General features: G+C 39.4%; 1 long non-coding RNA gene across 1 annotated transcript in view; it reads left to right on the top strand.

The window, feature by feature from the left end:
* The window catches only part of LOC141577061 (uncharacterized), a 104,496-nt gene extending 92,114 nt beyond the window's left edge, over positions 1-12,382 (top strand). Inside the window, exon 3 of the long non-coding RNA XR_012505527.1 lies at positions 4,864-12,382. This is a non-coding gene — a long non-coding RNA (uncharacterized LOC141577061). The remainder of the gene's footprint in view (positions 1-4,863) is intronic.
* Positions 12,383-16,159: the final 3,777 nt, after the last annotated feature.

Here is a 16,159-nt window from a genome sequence, read left to right as displayed (position 1 = left end):
GATAATATTATCCTTTTTTTCTAATGTACTATTTAAAATGGATTGTACGATGACACACTCTGTCTATACTGTAAATAAGAGAAACAGTTACATTAAAAAAATCTTGGATGAAAGAGACTTGTAGCCATTGAGAGGGGCAAAGTTCTGTAGTGCCCATCCCTAAGGACAAGTACAACTCACTCCCTGGAAAAGATGCCCCAAGGAAACAACGGAGGGACCTTGAACCGTAGTTCTGCACATGCCACCGCGATGAATGCACACCATTGTATCATCATCTTCAGGGCACTGGTAAGAGACAAAGTGCACTTGGCCAAGGCTGGGGAAACGGGGACACAAAGAACGCAATTCAAGCAAAGAAGAGCGGGTAGAGGACACATTTGTGGAATTTTAACAGACTCCTGGCATTCGTATTTACTTTTTGTTTACATTTGGGCTTTTACAGACACGCTGAAGTGATTTTGCTTGTCCTCTTTGTATATTGAAAAACTGGAAATGTCGATAAAAGCACAATTTGTTACTTAAGAAAATTTATTAACGTTCTTAGAAATATTTTTAAAAACTGGCTTCAAAGAGACTAAGAAGCAATTGAAAACTATTCATATAACAAATAAAAATGTCATTTCCTTTTTACAGCTCTACAAATGGAAAAATACAGTTCTCTTTTCCCCTTTCATGAAACTGACCCAGAGTGTGAACAAACAGACCACAACCAGGCTGACAGACACTCAGTTACACTTTATTGCCGTCAGAGACCCACATCATGCCAGATACCGTATTCTCCATGCCCCTGTCTATGACTGCAAGGAAAAGATTCTCCTGTGTAGTTTTCTCTTTTTTAAGTCTGACTTCGTTCTTTATTCCGTACTGTGGAGTTTGAATACAGACTCATCTTGTATTGACAATGCAAGTCATGATCACTGAGGAGGATGGGAAGATACAGCAATAAGCAGAGGTTCAGAAAATTGGATCCATTGTAACTTTTGATAGAATAAGGCAAAAGGCTGAGGCCACGGTGTGTGTGTGCTGACCTGAAGGGGGGTCGTAATGGAAATGGCCCTGGGCAAGTGGAGCTGTGGTCTCCTGCAGCCTGACCAGGTTGGGCTGGTGGCTGCTCTCCGGCTGGAGCTGTCCTGCTGCATCCAAATCAGCCTCAGTGCATAGGACCGTCTAGGGCATCAGCTGCCAAGGTCCAGCATAAGTTCTGTTCTTGGAGGCTACTCTCTGGGATCCCGGGCTGATTTTCTAAGGGCGCTGGTAAGTGGCAGTGCCTCACCTCCCATGGCTGCTGCTTTGCAAGTGCGTGTTTCTGAGGCACGTCTATCACTCCTGATGTGTGCTGGTCTGGATTAATTCTTCTGTTTGCTTCCCACTGAGTCAGTGAGTCTCAAATTTGTGTGCATCAGCAGTTCCTGGGGGTTGGTTACAAATTCAGATTCCTAGGCTCAAATAGGTCTGGAGGTAACCCCATGTCATCACTGGGTCTCATTTTTAGAAATCACTACTATATCAATTGGGATAAAGAAACAAAGATTTCTCTTAGATTTTTCATTTCTAATGAATTTGTAAAAATTCATCATCTAAATATTTGAAAATAACCCAGATAATATAATTAAATCTTTACTCAAAATAGACTAAAAGACTGATGGAAGTCACATTAAATTAATTTTCTTCTGCATAATGATAAAGTTGTGGAGCACTTCTCTTTATTATGTAGAGAAGACTGATTTGGTAAGAGACATACATTTATGAGAGAGCTGAAACTCCCTAAGAAAATATTTTATGCCACCAGGTCATGGTTATTTCACTAATCACTCAGCATGAGGAGTGATTTTTTTTCCTTTTTTCTTGTTCATCTGCAAAGCTACTACAGAGTTTCACAGTTGATTTAATTTTTCTTTCCCTAGTAGAGAAATTAAATATTTCTTATGCTAATTGGTCACTTACATTTCTGCTTCTTTAGATTCTATTGCATACAATTTGCCCATTTTTTCTTTCCCATAGAGGTGTTAGAGCTTTGACTGTTGGTTTGAAAGAGGTCTCCGCATATTAAGGATATTAACCCTCTATTATATTTGTTGAAATTTTTTGTTACTCTTCGATTTTATCATTATAAAATTATAGCAGACATTGCTTAATAAACCAGATGAAGTCTTGGAATCATTTTCAGCATGTCATTCAGGCTGCAACTATCAAGAGACACAAACTGAAACCACCTATTTACTATTCCTGTTATGTAGTTCTAATTTTTGTGTGATTTTTAAAAATTGGATTTTTGTAATTAAGCAGCATTTTTAAAAATGTGCTTTGAAATAGTGTTGCTAGTTTGGGAATTATTTCTTTCTTGAAGTTTAAAGAACTCTCTGGAAAATTATTCTGACCCTGGAGTCTTGTAGGATATAAATATTCTGTACTCAGTAATTCCAAGTAGCTTAAGACATTGCAGGTTTACTTCTGCAGTTTGTTGTGTTTGTTGACTGTTGCTTGCTTCTGCTTTTAACAGGGCCAGGTTCCTGGGATTACTTTAATTTCACCTTCTTTTTTCTGTGTTCTAACAGAACACAGCTATTGATAGTTTGGTGGGTACATAAAACTAAGTTAATCACGTGTAGAGATAAAAATTAAAATTCTCAGATTCAAAACTTAGAGCACAATTTCAGGTAAGTCGCTAGCCCTCTCTGTACATCTAGACACGCTGGCCTTTGTCTGTTTGTAAAGTAACTGGAATCCACATTAGCATCAAGGCCTGGCACTTCCTGTCTCTTCCTCTTAGAACGATTGTCCCCTTGCCTGTGCGTGCGTTGTTCACCGTATCATTCCACTGAAGTCTCTCATCAAAGTTTACCTCCTTGGAGAGTTTTAAAAAGAACGTCTATCCATGTAGCATTCTGTTTCATTTTTTAAAAGCTCTTTTTCATTACTTAACAATTCTTATATAATATGTAATTTATAACTTATTACATGCATTGGTTTATTTCTATATACGTGTTTCTTGCATAGTGGTGTCCTCAGCTCCTCAAACATTTGTTAAATTAATGAAAATGCAAGTAAATCTAAAATAATAAAATTTAATTCTATATAGATCTCTTTTTAAGTAGTTTTTACTTTCAAATCTCACCAATATGAGATAACACCAGCAAGACAGGGGACTGAGCAATAGGTATGAACATTCTGAGTATAAATTTATCTTTGGGCCCTGAAACTCAACCAAGTTATGTATAATAATTTTAAAAAGCTAATAATATTGTCTTAATTTATTAACACCTACTTGATGTGATCACCAAGATGGTTATTAGCCAATCATTCTTTCATTCTTCATATATATAAAATCTTCCTCACTTTGAGTCTCTGAGCACTGTCCATTTACCTGCTAAAAGAGGCTATTGATTATACAATTATAGCCCAATTGTTGCTTTTGTTTAAAAAGAACTCCACTTCCCCCATTTCTTATTGATAGATGCTTTCTTGGCCTAATTAATTTCCCAGAAGTAGCTGGAAGGCAATACCTGACCCTGGGCTTCTGAGGCTACTCAAAGTCTTGCTTTACTAACTCTTTTTATGATTGGCTTTTAAAGCACATCAAATAGAAACTGATTTCCTAGAATTCCTTAATATCTAGATAATGGTGAAGTGGTTGTGTTTTCTGACAGTTTACTGTTTATCTTTGTTGTATGGGTGTGAGAAGTTGTGAATAAAAATATTGAATAAATCATCTCTCACTCTAAATATATTTTATATATGTATACACACATATTTATTCCTGGTTCTGCCTTTTTATCAGATAATGAATGCTATTACTATTCTAGTCGATGAGCTCTATCTTTTCAACCTCCAATTTGATTGCCTTTATTATTCATTTGATACTTAATTGTCTTGTGTTACATACATTTCCCATGTATCATTTTAACTAGACAGTTCTTTAGGGCAGACACCAAACCTTATTCTTCTTAATTAGTATCCCCCAGTGCCTAGTACAACGTCTTAGACAGTGCCTGCCACGTGCTAGGCAGTAAACAATTTTCTTAAGAGTTTGACTTGTTTGAGTTTGATCTATAGTTTTGTGTCCACATGACTCTACCATTATGCTACTGTTTATAAGATTAAGGACTTATTTTTGAGTGCTTCCTCTCTTCCAGCGTTGTGCTAAATACCTTCAATACATTTCTTTTTTGACCTGAATCTCACGCTGACTTTATGATGTAGGGTCACTTTATAGGTGAAGAAACTGAGCCCTAGGGAGACCAGCACTGATCACTTAGTCTGTGAGTCTTGGCCAGGCTCTGATTTGAATTCAAAGGCTAACTGGCTTCACTGGACTGAATGTCCAGGTCATCTTCCTGAGCATGTGAATCCAGTATCTCTAAAAGAGAGTAGCTAGAAAATAAGGACCTTGACATGCTCCTTCTTTGCAGTGGGGACCACCAACTGTTTCTCCATCGTCTCCCTCCTTCTTTGCTTTCATGTGAAACAGAAAAAATACTGCTTCGTATCTTCAGAATACTATGATACGTGAATTAGGAAAATGAATAAAAAGTAAAGATACAAATAATAGTGTCACAAAGAACATTAGTAAAAGCTGATTTGAAATTAAGTCTTTTCCCTAAACCCTGAGTGATAAAACAGTAAGCGGTTAGCTTCTGGTGGGCAGGTTAAAATCGTTTTGAAAGGATTTTGATTAGAGTTTTAACCCTGTTGGCCTTTTCATGGAAATATTCACAAAATACAATAAAACAAAAGCAACAGCAAACATAAACAAAACAAGCAGGCTTCTTTATATCAGTAAACTTCTTTAAAGTGTTTCTTTTATTGAGGAATGCACTGAAATAGCTATGCATTTTTCCAACTGTGTTTTTTTTCTACCCCAAGGGAAAACCGCTTTGAAGAATGCAGCAAATTATTTTGTATACTACGTCCAAGGCTGCTGAGCCAGAAGAATAAGGACATACTGCTTGTGAGTTCAGCTGGATCAATAGCTCAGCCCTGGGATTTGCTCGTCTGCTGGATACTGAATGAAAAGCACTAAGCTGCCAGTTTGTACCATGGATATTTAAGACCGCGATGCAGCCAAGAGACATTTTTCATCAGACGGAAAGCAGCTTACCTGTAAAAAAAATGTTTAGATATATGAGCACACAACATACAGAGACTCTGAAATGTACCTACGGATCATGTAGGAAATGCTCCCTTTCCGCTCTATTACTCGAGAAAGAGTACACCCACATCTACACCCACATCCACATCCACACCCACACACACACAACTATACAGAGAAATCTCTATTTGTAGAATGCCTTTATTCCAGAGGCCTCAAAGCACTCCACAGACCTGATCAAATCCATTCCTGCATCTCTGTGAATAAAAAGTGAGTGGCTGAGATTACCTACTTTTTCCTGCTGGAGAACATTTCACAGCTGGCCGAGCGAGTGCAGGAGACAGTCTTCGCCATTTCTCACTTTGCCGATGGCACTCTTCACCGTCATAGGCTGTCTGGTTGCCTAATGTGTGTGCAAGTTGGTGAGTTATCAAACAGAGTTCTGACAAGGAATTGTTTGTGTCTGCTTTTCTTTTTTCACTCCCAGTTTTCCCTCCATAAGCATCCGTATCAGTCCTGGTATCGTAGCAGCGAGATAAGCAAGCAGACCTATTAGTGAGGAGGAAAGCAGTGAGGGGCTGTTAGATCCAGGCTTGCCTACTTAGCTTGAGATCTCTGTGGTTCTGTCATAAAAGACTCTCCAAAGTGGTATTCAGAAACTGCCATGAGAAAAGGGGCAATACAGACAAAGCAATTAAAAAATGGAAAAATAAAAGTCATCCAGTTGAAAAATAGTCATCCAGTTGAGGCAATGAAAAGTTCCTGGCAGTTGGCTGTACTTACTAATTCTTTCCCTCTTGCCGATACTCAGAGTGGAAGCACGCACTCCAGGATGACAAGCTAAGTGAAAGCTTTCAACATCCGGGCAGGCTCAGTTGCCGTCCTGAGCATCCAGAGGTGCTGTCCTGGCTTGGGGCCCGGCCATGGACTACGAGAGAAGCATCACTGCTCCCATCTCTTTGTCACCGAAAAGTGGTCCTTGCCTTTGGCATTTCTCTTGACTTCAGCTTTTGCTTCAAGCAGCAGTGCAGTAACTGAACTGATAGAAATAATGACAAAGAAAAGCACGAAAATATTTGGTAAGACAACTCCTTCCACTGTAGTAAAAAGGAAAATTCTGCTTTGATCTCACAATTCATCTGCTCATTTGGGTCAGGACTTTGGGTCTGAGTAGGTGTCTTCTCACACGGACAGTTTGTTGACTTTTGCATGCTGATTCTGAATGGTAGAGTCTATCTTGATAGGAACCAAAGAAAGCCACAAAGACGAACTAGAATTGAGACAGAAAAAAACCAAATTGAAAAGAGCCAGTGGAAGCACATGATGTGGAGGTTAAAAACCAGGTCTCTGTATTTGGACACAACCAGCTTCCATGGGTAAATCATTTAACTTCTCTACATGTTCCCTTTTTTATCCTTCGTAAATGTTAAACTAGTAAGTACTTCAGGGAGTGTTGGAAGTATTAAACAAGGATAATACATGTCAAGTAAACTGAGAGCTCTCTTCTCCATCTTTTTATTGGAATAATGTTCCTAAATACCCTGGGTAACCATGTCATTGACACCATTCAACATCATAAAGATGTACATAATACAAACAAATAATGGGCTAAATAAAAAAGCCAAACACTTTTAGATAAAACATAAATGATTTAAATAAAATCTTAATATCTTGTGCTCTACTATTCACTTAAATTTCCCAAAGTGAAGTGTTAAATTTAGTGTCAAATCGGAGGGTACAGCATTTCAGTCCCTAACCACAGCACATTGTAGTTTTACTAATACAACTGAAAGTCTATTCAAAACAACAAAACAAAGGTATTGGTACCAACACCCACCTTGACCATATTTGCTGGCTAATCATAGACTCCTGACTGATTTTACTGAGAAGTGGGATTGAGATGGTAAGGAACAACCAGCTCATCAATACTACATAATGTTGTTTTTTTTAAGTGGACAGCAAATTGTGCTGAGCTCACATACTATTTAGACCAGTAAATGTTCTATAAAATAAAGCCTTCTTATCATCTGTTCAAATATCTGAGGGAAAAATGTTATAAATAATAAAATATTTTAAATGGCATTGCAAATGTTCACCTCAGGCCACACTGAAGAACGAGCACTGGAAATAAGCGTGTTACAAATAGACTTTATTGTTTTGCTTTATGGACGGCACAGCAGTTTTTTTTTTTTCCATGTAAAACTACAGAAAATGGCCATTAGCATTCTAGTGAGCTCTAAGTTACCTGTTGTTTTTGAAAGTACAAAAAGTTTTCACAAAACTGCTGATGACAGGATAGCTTTCAGGCGTAGGAAAGTGATGAGGTTTGATTAGAAAAGTCAGACTACTGTATTCAAGTAAAAGACTGCTTGAATTTTACTTTAGTTAAATAAAAATTGTCTTTAATAGTAATTTTCAGTTGAGATGGGAAGAAAACATTTGCTGCTTGTTCTCAGTCTTCCTAATTGAACTTGTATTTCTAACTTATAACACGTGTTTCAAACAAACAGCAAAATACCACATAAATATCACATAAAAAGCTCTTTTTCATTTTAGTAGAAAACTATAGAATTTATTTTGGAAAATTTAAATCAAATGTTCTGGTTTAAACTGGCATTGAATATATCTTCTTTTAGTGTGGATTGAGAGTATTTATTTAGATCATCTGATATTTAAAATAGATAAGGAAATCCATAAATAAGTCATAAATATTTTATAACATAATGTAGCTGGTTTTTCTCAATTCTTTTTTAGATATATTGGTTATTTGGTAGGAAAATGATGAACTGTATGTATAAATGACTCAAACATACATGGGACTTCTGTAGCCATTACAATACAAACCTTTCCAAAATACCAGGACCCTGGAATTCAAACATGTATCGTGGCCAAAAATGGTGACTGGAATTTTTCAACTAGAAATTTTCCCACATACAGGAGTCTTCTATGGTTTCACATCCCTGTTCTCATGCTTTTTGCATTTCATGAAAAAAGAACTTCTCTTCTATGGTTTGTCTCCCACTTCTCCTATATTTCTCTTGCTAAAGGAATCCTAGTCTGTTACTGCCACTCTATAAAGATGACATATTTCAATATAAATATTTAACGAGCAATTTTAGAATCATCTATTGAGACCTTTCCTTCCACCAGTGCTGTTCTGCCCTTGAAAGCGTGGGTAATCATTAAACCCGTTTCACCTGCAGCCTGCCTTCACTAATCCAGTTCATTTTGATTGTTGCTTGAGGAGACTTGCATGTTCTCCAAGCGGCACGGAGCCTAAACAAGGCCACGTTTGCTCCAGTTGTTTTCTGGGAATTTGGGGTCCGCTGGGTCTAGTTCAAGCTGAGCTGGTTAAGACAGATAGGATCACTGACCCTCCTGCTGAACATGCATAAGTGTCCGCACTATGCCCTTTTGACGTCAGGGGGCCTAAAACTGCTCCCTCAGATCTTGCTAAGCGCCTCCACATCTGAAAGCGCAGAGGCCTGCGGCGCAGTTACACCTGCGCAGGACAGCGGTGCCTGGTTACAGCGGCTTTTCCCATCGCCTTCCCCCACGCCCCCACGCCTCAGACCGCCCTGCTGCCTTATTGGTTATCCCATAAGTACCCCTGCCGGATGCCGGCGGCAGGGGCGGGGCTGAGGCGTTCTCTTCCTGTCTCTTTGCTGGGCTCCTCGTTAATAAGCTTTCTCTTCGCTGCAATTCTTGGCGTCCCAGCATTCTGGCTTGCTGAGCGTCAGGCAAAACAAACCTGGTTAGGTGACATCTTGCTCCCTGCTCCCGGGGGGATACTAAAGAGAAGACAAGTCCTGTCCTGAAAGTCATGGGTGTCACTTCAGATTATCTGGGGTTTCCATATGCCCTATCATGGTCACCCCCGTGCCTTTACTCTTTCTAAAAATTTTTCTAAGCCCCTGAGTGGGAAACCAAACTTTCAATCCTGTCTTTTCTTTTCTAAGAACCAAAGCAATCATTTCCTCTGTCTTCCCTTTGAGGTGGGAGTGGTCTCTTCTGTTAAGATTTTCTTTGCACTCTCTCTCTCTCCGGGGTAAATAAGCCTGAAAGCATAGTGCTAGTAGCAGACAGTGCACTGACTTCATGTTTCAAAAAATCTCGTTTCGAGAATATTACAAGTGTCGGGTACTGGGGTGGGTTCTGGGAAACCGAGAGGGAGAAGCACATCGCCTGCCGCCAAAGGGCTGCAGATTTACTGAGCAGACAAGGCGGGTTGGGAACGTAAGGGAAGCCCTGGGGTAGGGAGCAGCGGCAGGAAAAGCTTTTCAAGATGATTATCTGAAGTAAGGCTTAGAATTCTCCAAAGCTTGCCTCCTCAGTAGATGGAAAAACAGGTTCAAAATTTAGAAGATAAGAGCGTGGGGTGGGAAGGAAGTGAGTTGAAGACAGCTGAAGCTTAAAGGGCGAGGGAGAAGTAGCTGGGAATGAGTTCGGATAGCTGGGCAGGGCCCTTTCTTGGCACTGCTAACGTGTTCAGCCTGTTTTCAGAAACCACTGAAGCTTTTGAGGCCAGTCATATTTGCATCCTGGGAAGTAGAAAAGAAGATAAACTGAATTGAATGTTGGGGTTAAACGGGGGAGAATTCGGCGTAGGGAGAAAACGAAGGAGGCTGAGTAGCCCAGTTGTGTGCTGATGCTATGTCAAAGAGTAGATGGGGTCATTTTGGGAAGTGGAACTGATGGATTTGGGGGTTGATTAAATGCCGAGGTTAGTCAAGAATGAGGGCAAAAGCTGACTTCTGAGTGTGTAGCTCAAACAACTGAGTAAGTGCCTTTCCCCACCTAAAATTCGGAATAAGAAAGTTCTGGGACAGATGAGGTGAAAGAGAAGAATGAGGTCAAATGAGTTTGGCTTTGGAGCTGCAGAATTTGAAATGCCTGTGGGAAGGATCCAGTGGAAATCACTTAAGTAATCAGTGAAATACATCAAGCTGGAGCTTAGTATGTTTAAAGTGTTCGAAATTTGTGTAGAGTGGGGTTCCAAGGATGGACTGCGGGAGCAGTTCGCCCTGGTTGAAGGCAATAAAAGGGGGCATTGTTTGTGGAACTGAAAACAAAACCAAGTCAGTCTGCACTGATGGTCAGAGTAATGCCAGCGAAAAAGTGCTCCTCAAAAACATCTTTTGAGTTCTAAGAAATTGCTGCGGTTACTGTCACTTTATAAAATCATAGTGCACATGCAGCAGAACAACTACAACATGACATTCAGTTTTGGTTGTGGAAATCCCCCCCAAATTTTCTACAATTGGAAGTTAGTTATTAGGGCAACCCAACAGGATTAGAATACAAGTCTGGAAAGATGAACGCTGACTTGGGGTATAATGGAAATGGAAATGGAAAAATCATATAGATAAGACACTGTCGCCACTTCACTCACATTGGCTTGTTTGGTGTTCTCATAGCCTCCTGCCTTGGGTTTCTGCATTTGAACTCCCTTTTGCCTGGAATGCTTTTCCTCTCAAACAGATGGCTTACTCCTCACTTTTATTCAAGTCCTCTATCAAACATCCTCTTAGGATAAGCAAGGGAAAACTTCTGATTGAAATCCGTTTCTCCTATTCACACCATCCGTTGGCTACATTCTTAATGCCTTTTGCTTTTCCCATCACTTCATACCTTCTAATGTAAAATAGATTTTATTTGATTTGTTTGTTCCTTTGCTGCCACTTTCCCCTTGAATTTAGGAATGAAAAAGTTTTATTTTATTGTTTTCCACTTTTGAGAAGGCTCATAAGCATAGCGTAACATAATATTTGTGTAAGTAGAGGAAGAATATTAAATGATTTATGAAAGTAGTTTTATAATAAACCATAAATAAGAGAACCACTTTTGGGGGAGGATCTATGTCTTAATTTCAGTGCCTACCTCACTTTCTGCACCAAAAAAAAAAAAAAAAAAAAAAAAAAAAAAAAATGCTCAGTGGTGACCAGATGTCTGGGTTTATACCAGGGTCTCATCATTAAATACTAATGGTGCCTCTTTTAACTTTCACAAGGGTCTCAGGGCAGTAATATGGTCCTCTGATCAACAAATGCCTGATGAATAAAATAGTAAAGATTACTGTAGGAAGAATAGAGCTGTTTGAGGTATATCCTAATCTCAAAACATGCCCCCCAGCTAATGAAGCACTGAATTGGGTGAAGTGTCAAAGAAAACAGCTTAATATGTTCCCCCCTTTCTACCTCTTGTAGCTGTCTTAATTTTTTATTTCCATTGACTTTCATAACAGATTTTTGGATTAAGTTATAATTCATTTTCAAAAAGTATTTACTGAGTTCTTGCAATGTTTTTGGTCTTCTAAGGAGCTCCCGATCTGGTGGGGGCATTCAATGGCATTTTAGAGTCAGTGTTATAATTTACGAGAATAAATAGTTATTTGTCATTTTTAGAAACATTTTGAGAAAGGGAAAATGATTTTAGTGCAAATAAGAAAAATAAAACTGGAGTCTTCTAATATAACAATGATAATTGCTCTTAGGAGTTTTCACAACTCTGCTCTACCATAACCCATATAATCATAACACCCTAAAAACGCTGATTTTGGCATTCATTTAGTCTTTATTTTTATGAATATTTAAAGCTTTTACATTTTGTATAAAACTCTTCTATCCTGTTTTCACTCATAATACATGTACTTTCAGACCACTAAAATGGTATGATAAGCACGCATAATTATAAGTATGGCTATAATTTCTATAACTTGCTTAATTAACCCTTTATTGGAGACATTTGATTTATTATTTTAACTATAGAACAATTCTGTAATAAGCAGCCCTATGCCTTGGGTTATTTTATATTTTAATTTCTTTTGAGTAAGTAAAAAGAATTACTCATAGGGTTTGAGCTAAACTTTTTTTTTTAATAGCTCCTGATATGATCTTCTAAAATGTTTGTAGTAATTTAGAGCATTGGCAAAGATTTAGGGTGTTATACTTTTTTTCCCCAAATCTAATTTTCATCTTTACTAACTTGGGTATTATTATTTTCTGTTATTAGAAAGGAGATGAAAAAATTTGCCAAGCAGATAGGTCAATAGCTCATGATGCACACACTTATTTTTAGGATCTATTTGGTAACACAAATTAGTGATGGAGAGCCTAGATTTCAGATAAAATTAGTCAAATCTCATGCCAGTTTAGTATCTGCAAGAATTGAAATTTTATATATACATATATTTTCAAATTCTGAACTGCTTTGCTGCACACCTGAAACTAACACTGTAAATTGATTATGTGTCAATAAAAAAGAATTTTTTAAATTGTAATTTTATATAAATTATATCATGTCCATGAGCTTTATTTAGCTAAACTGGATATAATTCCTACTTCATAGGATTGGTACAGAGTGCCTGTACTTATTAGGTGCAAAGTATTACATATTAGTACACAAAATATAGCTATTAAGAAAAAGGAAATTAAGAGGACAAAAGGCATGCTTTTTTTTTAACCTGACGATATTAATATGTAAAGGTTAAATTTTTTTCCATATGTTTTACTATAAATATACATTCCTATGGTATTATTCAGAACTCTTCATATGTATGAGACAGAAACCAAAGCAAAGTGATTTTTAGGAAAAACACAGTCCATCGGCTCATGGAGCCAGTTAACTCACGGGTGGATTTGGACCTGGATTCTGTGGTCTCAGACTCAAGCCATATCATGAGGGGTCTCTCGCTCTCTGGCTCTAGCTTTCTTTCTGCCTGATTCTTCTCCTGGTAACATGGTCTCAGTCTCTTCTGTGTAGACAGACATCCTCCCTGTGTCCCTGTGGCTAAGGAACATGTGTCCCACAGGTTCCAGCTTCCTCTTTGTCACCTAATGCAGTGGAAAGAGCTTCTGTCTCCCAACATCCGTTGTTAAATCTTCTGGAATTGACCCCCTCACTCCCAATCCTGATCCAGCCAGTTTTTCTCAAGAGAAGCCCTAAATCCTAAGGTATCTATTGTATGTAATGAATGGGCTTGTCTCTGGCTTCTAGAACAGAGCTCAGTTTGCTGCTTGAATTATTTTCAGAGTTCTATGGCTCAAATGGGGAACTTCGGTCAAGAAAGTCTGCATGCAGGTGCTACGAATGCCCAAACCGAGGTCAGAGAGGTGACCAGAAATACGGGTTTGGGAAATCTTGGATATCTTAAAAAAGCTGTACATACACCTCTGCTTAGCTGATGGTATTACAGAGAACACTGCGTGCTTAGAAGAACAATGATGCGCTGTTTGTTTCCCTGGTGAAGATTCCCTGTCTCCCAGGGCACTCCCCCAAGGCGCTGGCGTGAAACTGTTATCATGGCCACCTTCGGGGCCCAGAGGAAGCAGGGCTATGCCAAGTGTATTCCTCTGGCTGGCTTCCCAGGTCCTCTTCTGGAACTCTTTATTCAAGTGCCTCAAAAAGTGGCGGCAGGAGGGTGGGGAGAACTTTTTGAAGTCAAAAAGTAGTAATATTCTTCTGGTTGCTAGAGTAACATTCACGCTCTGCCACAAAATGTCCCTTGGTGCCACTGTCAGAGCCATAATAAGGCTCGTTTGTCAGTCCAACGTGACATTTCTTATGTTTCTAATATAATGCTTCTAAGATTGCAATCCTCAGACAATAATCATTGTCAGCGGGATCATCTGGGAAAACAAAGGATAACAGGGGCATCCAGTGCCCCAAACCTGAACCTTCCCGTTTTCTCTAAGCAGCGTGTGCCTGCTGAGGGCCGAGCCGGCTGCCATCAGTGTCATTTCAATGAGTAACAGGGTTGACTTTCCTCCTGCTATAAAAAAGGCCCACATTTTCCTTCCACTTCTAGGGCTGTTTGACTGGCCTTGGTTTTCTTTTCTGTGTGCACATGTATGTGGCAAGTTTTTGCTCAGAAAGCTATGACCCGTTTACTTTTGTTTTAAAGGTTGCAAGTCACATGGGGCCAGAGCTGTAAGCATTCGGCCGAATCCTCGGTGGAGAACGGTTGCTGCTGCTGGGCCTCCTTCACTAATACTTGCATACATTTTGACAAATGATAAGCTTTAGCCCAAATTATGTTGTCTTGTTTACACCTTTATCTTATTCTTTGAAAAAACTCAATTTTAGGGATATTAAAAATCCTAGTGGAAGATGAGGTCCTCTTTGTCAGCTAGCAGGCAGCGTTTTCTAGTTTCTGTTTCTAAATAACGTTTTGAGATTAAATCACCTGTACCTAGTCTGTGTAGACTGAGAAAGCAGAAAAAATGAATCTGATAATATTTTCTCATAATAGAACCTCTTTGCATGTAAAATGTCCAGCTAATTTGGATGAACGTTTTTGTGTGGGTATTTAATTATTCAGATAATTACCTTAATTTGCCAATGGAAATACAGCTACACCTAAATGGAGTTAAAGTTGGGAATGCAGCCCAGTGCTTTTGATTTTGTTTCATTACGTTACTCAGAGTATTGGTTTCTTCAATCCTCTATTGTTCTCTGTACACGTTTATTCCAGGTTAATTTATTTCTGCAGCCCCAAATTGTACCTCTGTGTGAATGAAGTTTAAACTATGGACGGTCTATTCCTATCTTTCTTGATGCCTGCTAGCCATTTCCACTGGACTCTTCACAATCGCAAACTGTGTACCCCCAAATCAAGCTGTTAATCTCAAATCACATTTCATTTGTTGACCCTAAAACATCCAGCCTTCCTGCTCTCTCAATGAGGCTGGTACTTTCCAGCTATGACCCTTCCTCTTCCACCCCTTAAAGCAGAATTCTTCAAAGAGGTGTTTGAACTTGTGGTTTCCTGCTTCTCTCCTCTTTCTCTCCTGAGTCAAATCTAATCAGTCCTTTGCCTCCACCTTTCCACGGAAGTGGCTCTTATCACCGATAACCTCCACATTGTTAGACTCAGTACTCAAGTCCCAGCTCTTACTTTGCTTGAATTATCATCAGTGTTTTCTTGATGCATTTTCTTTCTTTGGGTTCTAGTGCAACGCACTCTGCTGAATGGCCTGGAATTCTTCTGGGTGACCTGCTCTGTCACTGCTGGCACCTCATCACCTGTCATCTAAGGTGGGACCGCCATATGGCTCAGGGCTTAGACTTCTCTTTTGATTTTTACTCCATACGAAGCTGTTCTTTTCCACTTTTGTGGCGTCAGATAGCATCCAAATATTGTAAACTCTGGACTTAAATCTCCAGCCTGAAACCCTTCTTTGAACTCCAGACATCGCTACTTGGATGATTAATAAGCATCTTAAAACTTGGTATGTCCAAAACTGAGCTTCTGACACTTCCTCCATCATTCTGTGCCTCCCACTGCCTTTTCCATCTCACTACATGCATTCTTCCAGATATTCAGGCCAAACATCTCAGAGTAATCACTGAATTTTTTTCTTTTCTCTCATAGCCCTAACTCCAATGCATTAATAAATCCTGCTATATTTACATGCACAATCAGGACTGCCTACATAATTTGTGAGGCTTAGTGTAAAATGAAATGTGGGACCATTTATTCAATGATTATTAAGAATTTCAAGACTATGATAGCAGAGCATTAACCAAGGTGGGGTCCTGTGACACTCCTGAGAGCCTGCCTCTGAAGCCTGTTCATGATACATTGATTCTAACCACTTCTCACCTTTCCCACTTACAAGACAGCCAAGCCACCATCATTTTTTCCTGAACTATGTAAGTGGGGTCCTACCAGTTCTCCCAGCTCCTCTCTTGACCTTCTCACAGTGCTCTCCCCTGAGCAGTCAGAGACGTGTGGGAAGACCAATCGGATGCTCTCACCACTTTGCTGGAAACCCTCCAGCGACCGCCGTTTCACTCACAGTAAAACCTCCGTGTTCCTTTCCCCACCCTAAGTTAGTCATCATGTCACATGTAGATCACGTCTACTACTGCCAGCCCGTGTCTCCTCCTCTCTCCCGATGTTGATCTCCCTGCACACCTTAACAAGGCCACTCTTTATGAAACACTGTTTTATCACCTCCCTTCATAATGCACAATCCTCATCTCATACCATTTCAAGGAAAAGCTCCTCTGGCTTTCCAAGCCCTCCACAGTCTCCTCCAACTCTACAAAACAACCCCATTGCCCATT

Source organism: Camelus bactrianus, chromosome 3 (assembly GCF_048773025.1).
Source record: "Camelus bactrianus isolate YW-2024 breed Bactrian camel chromosome 3, ASM4877302v1, whole genome shotgun sequence".
Taxonomy (NCBI): Eukaryota; Metazoa; Chordata; class Mammalia; order Artiodactyla; family Camelidae; genus Camelus; species Camelus bactrianus.
This window is presented reverse-complemented; position numbering and strand designations above follow the sequence as displayed.